We start from the raw sequence: 6,000 nt of genomic DNA on the forward strand, positions 1-6,000 counted from the left end.
CAAGAAGCGCAAACCTACGATAGTTTTCGTGATATTTGACGTTTTTTTTGCAGAACTCAAAATTCTCCCTGCAACCACTTCCTTCCTCCAGTGACAGTCAAACTGGCTTCTGAAGTACTAACACTGACGCTAACTGTCAACAAGTGAGTGCTACAATGTGAGATCGCATAAACATAGATCGTGAAATTAAATCCGAAACCTTTTAAAAAAAAGTGAACTGACGACCATAATCCCACATATTTTAAATCTACTGTATAAAAGAGCACTGAAGTTTCAGGAGTAGGGTAAAACCTCAGGACGGTTTTCTGTTAAAAAGATTACATCTGGAAAAGAAATTCATTCTTTGTTATTAAATGTCTGAGAAATATAAGAAATCCTTCTGGAACATATTTATTTGTGTTTAAAATTTAAATATCATCAGATTTGTGAATATGGTCTATAAGGGTTCTGTTAAATCATTGTACTTTACCACTATGGTGATATCCCTTCATCTCATAAAACACTGCAGCCTCATGTCTTTGATGTTTCATAGTATCATAATAACATCTCATGACTGATAGATTAGAGTTTACGGTGCACTTATCTCCACCAAATTAACAACTACCTTCATCACGTTTTCATAAACTTCCTCTAGGAATGCGATCATGTCTTTTTTGCATGCATTTTGACCTTCAAGCTGTTGAATAATGTGTTGGGCTGCTTATTGTATTTGGGTTATTTTGCTGACACTGTTATAAAATGTGAAGATAATATCTATCTATCTATCTATCTATTTACACATAAAAAACTCTTTATTTGGTAAATAAAGCAAAATGGACTTTTTGGCCTAATGTTTTTTTTTTTGAGACTTTTGTGGAACATTTTGAAGAATTAGTACTATGAAGACATTTGCAGTGTTACAAACACATTTCTATTTCAAATAAAAGCTGTTCTTTGGAAGCATTCATCAGAGAATCTTGAAAAAGATTCCACAAATAATGAAATAAATAAATGAATAAGCAACACAACTGATTTCAAGACTAGAGGAACTGAGTAACGGTTGCTAAAAATGTTGCTTTGCCATCACAAGAACAAATTACATTTAAAATATATACAAATAGAAAACAGTTATGTTAAATGTTGATAATCTTTCGCAACAGTTCTGTTTTTCTGTAGTTCTGATCAAACAATTACAGCTTTGGTGAGCAGGAGAGGCTCATTGAAGATTTTAAAATCTTACCTACCCCAAACATTTGAACAGTATAGTGTGTTTTCACATAACAATAAATTCTCATTAAATCAAAGTCATGAAATTATACAATTACATGCACCACATGACCAATTATGTCTAGAACAGATCCTGCTTTAGTGACCACAAGTGTGTTAAAATGATCATTAGATAGATAAGAGATAATTACTAATGACAGCTGTTCATTAAGTCTTGTCTCGAGGTCAGACCTCTGTGATTTTTTGAGGAGACACTCAGTGACCATTAGTGTCTTTTAGTGTCTTTCACTGACTTCATTAAAAAAGTCTAATCAGCGGTAACACTGGTGTTCGTTTGGTAGACATAAATTGCTCAAAAGTGATCGATAAGTCTTATTTATTCCGTGCAGAAATATGCACAATACTTTCATTTACACTGATTACTGTAAAGGATCTGTGATAAAATGTGTCTATCACATATCAACCAATTACAGCTTCACTCACAGATATCATCTCATCCATGCGATGATTGCAAAAAAAACATGTCCTAGCTAATAGCGTAAAAATTGCTAACTGAACAAAAGAGAATGATAGATTAAAAGGACTAAACGACAAAGCAAATGCAGCTCTATACTTTTCAAAGGCAAAAGTGTCAGCATAGCACAATGGTTTTGATCAAAAGTTGTTTTTTTTTTAATCAGCAGAAATTAAAATGTTCCAAAGTATAAATATGCAAACTTTTGTAATTCGGTTAAATATGTGCACAAAACCAAGTGAACATTAATCGCATGTTATTTTTCTTTGTTTATGTTTTAGCTTAGCTTTTACGTATGGCATGTAAAAAGGGTCCCATGTTAAGATAAGTTGGGAAGTACTGAATAGAGAACATTTGAGATACAATATTTGTCTGAGCATGCAATGCAGTAGGCCTAAAATGAAATGCAAAACTGTAATGTAAAAAAATTAGGATGCACAGAGGTAGCCTATAACACTTAAGTGAAATTTGTCAAGACGATATGTCTTCACTAACAGAAGACAAAATACCAACCATGGTGTTTTACAATCAAACTTGATAGCATGAGAAGTTATTTTAAAAACGCCACTCACAGGAAAAATCAAGGAGTCTTCCGAGATGCCACACTGTGCATTCTCTGATTGTAAAAACCACTGGAGAGAGAAAAGTGATAACCTTTCACGGGTGAGAATGTGTTTGTTTGTCTCTCATATGTATTAATTCGATATTACAGGTTTTTAAACTATACTAACTGTTTAATGTTGTGTTAGCTAGCACTTCCGTGTTGCATTCAGCACAGTCACCTGCTGAAGTCAGATATAGTCAGATATAAATATGCATACTGTACATGCACATAACTACAGATGCACAACTTGCTCTTGAGTGTTCATGGACCAGCTTTGACCCAACAGAAAGAGCAGATTTTGAGGCACCTATGCATGTCCTTATGTTCCTGATAACCCTTTAGAATTGTTTTATGTATTAGAATTATGTCAGGCATTTAAAAAAAAAAAATCCATTGACTTACGAACCAGAAGTCCTAAAATGTTACTACAAAATATGTCATCCTACAAACATATGTCATTCCACCCATTCGTTAAAAAGAAAAATGAATATATGTCCACTTTTTCTTCCCGTTTAAGTAAATACTATGGGTCTAGCTTCCAGTTTCCATCTGTGAAACAGTTCGTTTTGCTGCTTGATATTGAAAATAGCATCTTATAATATCATTTTAATGTGTTTAACTTATGAACACACTGGTTTGTAGTACAAACCATTTTACTGCACTTTGTTGTTCTTCTCCTTATTAACCTATAGCGGCTAAAGAACCGGAAGTCTCGCTCACTTCCGCGTTGAAGAAAAACGTGATTAGGCTATATAAAATAAATAAATAAATAACTTCAAGATGCAGACGAATGTATTAAAAATCCGACTCATAAATTATTGGAAGACTCTTCAAAATACCTTCTTTTAAATATAAAGCAGCATGCGAAATTGTGCATAACTGCACTTGATATTACGATATTTGTTTTGGAATATTTTTTTTTTCCCAAACCACTACAACACCTGGCAGTTTCAGGTATTATCCGTCGTTATTGTCGTAGCTAATTTATGTTCTGCATGCTTCGGGAGCGTAAAGACACGACTGCTGAGCTATAAACGATCGCGAAGCTAAATCCGTTCACTCAAATTCGCCCGCTCCAGAAAGATCACTAAAAATAAAGCGCTGTAAATAGAACGCAAGCGGGGCACCATTTTGTATCGTAAGCGCCCACGACGGTTTAAAACACGGCACAGAAACGCCGCGCACGGACGAACGGCTCCTCTGTACATTCTGTTCAGGCAGAGCAAGAGCGAGCAGCAGCGGCTCCCTCATATGACCTGCCGCCTGACGTCAACATATAATGAATGCAGATCGGGTCGTCAGCGCTGTTATGCAACTGAACCATTTAACTTCCCCAGATAAGAGCGCGGTGGCGATTCACCCCCCAAAATGCGAGACACGACGCGTTAGGCCGCATCGGCCCCAGAGTCTCACTGAAGTGTTCGCAAACAGCGTCCTCGCTGTCTGAAGCTGAAACCCGAGGAAGAATGGAGCTGGCGGGCTATTTATCGCATATGTTCCACAGTCTAGGTTCTTTAAGGACGCGCGTTCCCATCGTGCTCTGAATTATTTAGCCCCTCGCAACCAAGATCAGCTCGTGTGCTCTTATTCAATCCCGTGTTGCATCCGCGGAGGCTGCCACGATTATGAAATTTTGGCTGAATCACTTGTCACATATCATTTCGATCGGTGGTTTAATTATATCTCTTTCGGTCTATTATTGGCATGCGCGAGAAGAAGTCGTAATTTATTCACATTACACGGGGATGCCTCAATTAAATATGCTAGGCTATACGATTTCCTGCAGCGTTTTGTAAACAGACATTTCACAGGGTGGAAAACTTGTAACAACCAGTGTTTAAATAGCCTGTTTTTGTTTAGTCCACTTTGCATTTACGCCATTATAGCAATATCATTTATATATAAATTATTACAATATGCAATGTTATTCATAGTTTTTTAACAGTACGCAATAGCCATATATTTGTAAAATATGAATTATTAGCTTTCACTGCCTGAGCTACACGTTTAAAAAAGTGAACAAACCGACCACTTCAATTCACATAAAATCTTGCAAATTTTCATTTAGATTCACTTTTGTATGTTCACAATGACAGCAACCTGGCATCAGTCATTTTCAGTGTCGCTTAATGTTATCTGGGTCGCAACCAAGGCATCAAATAGCAATGGGAGAGGAGACAGTGACCCACACACTGATGCAGTTAGATACTGCGGCACAGTAGGAACATCTACGAGAAACCAAAAGCAAAGCATTTTAATGACTGTTGAACTCGATTCACAATGACAGCAATAAAATCGCTAGAGGTTGCAGGTGGTTTACTATTGGTTTCATACTCTGCCCACCTGTCTTTAAGCTGTATCCGGGCAGATCCCTCATTTGCAAAAAAGTTCATATCTGTTCAGCTTTTAGTGCTTCTGTTAGCGCTGCCAAAAAAAAATCAATAACTCTCATTGCACCTGGATACCTCTTCATGGTGAACGGGCCTTCAGCGCAGCGGTGCTAATCACTGCAGAACTTGTATGTTATGAATTTGGTTCAGGTTTGGTCGCATAATGCACGACTGCACTGGAAAAAGAAACAAAACATTTCACATTGATTTTCTCTTCAATTCACTCAGAATTCCCTCTAGTGTATGGCAACGAATGAATACAACCGGAATCACAATTTAGATTAAACAAAAGATCATCAGCCGTTTATGTAATAACCGCAACAGAGCTGTTGAAACTTCTAGCAACAATATCCTGCTGATTAATCTTTTGTAATTTATAGTTTATCTGACTTGGTGAAAACATCTGTACACTTATAACTGCTGTAGATGTGTATCTTTGCACATTAAACCGACAGTTTCTTCAAAGGAAAACTATAAATTTAAGACTTACAAAACTGCCCTGATAAATGAAGAACCTGTACCAAGGTAAAATGATTCACTGATTCCTGCCACCCACGAATGAGCCGCCAAAACCCATAATAATAAAAAAAAAAAACACCTACATGCACAAATAGTATTAACAGACCCAAGGACAAGCCATTTAACATGCACCTTAAGTACATCGCTCGCTGTGGAATACTTGATTCTGATTGGCCAATCGCTGCAGGGTCAAATATTTCAGAAATATTTCCCAGGGCAACATTGTATAATTTCTCCCTAATGTTTCCAACACAGTTGTTCCTTCTTTGCAGTAAAACGTAATAAAACCAATCAAACAAACATTTCACGTCCACAGATAGATAGACAGACAGACAGACAGACAGACAGACAGATAGATAGATAGATAGATAGATAGATAGATAGATAGATATGCATACATATATGTATTGTGTGTGTGTGTGTGTGTGTGTGTGTATAACACCCTTTAGGGTGATGCAAACGCAAAAATAGGGTGATGCAAACTCTCACTGAAAATCCTAGCTGTATATTATCTCTTTACGAATGACGTAGTAACTGTTTCTACATGACAGCAGGGTGGTAAACAACTCTCCAGCGCCATCAATCTCGGGTGCAATTAACAGTACCCTTTACAACGGCGCGCGCTCTTTACAAGAGCCACAGGAGCGGGAGCTAAGTTAACTAGTCTTCGACTGCGTACGCTAACCCAGAACTTGGTAAGTAGCCCTCATTGGTGTCTTCGTATGCCGCGTGCAAAGTACAGAGCCTCAAACCATGCGCAGCGGCGC

Source organism: Puntigrus tetrazona, chromosome 3 (assembly GCF_018831695.1).
Source record: "Puntigrus tetrazona isolate hp1 chromosome 3, ASM1883169v1, whole genome shotgun sequence".
Lineage (NCBI taxonomy): Eukaryota > Metazoa > Chordata > Actinopteri > Cypriniformes > Cyprinidae > Puntigrus > Puntigrus tetrazona.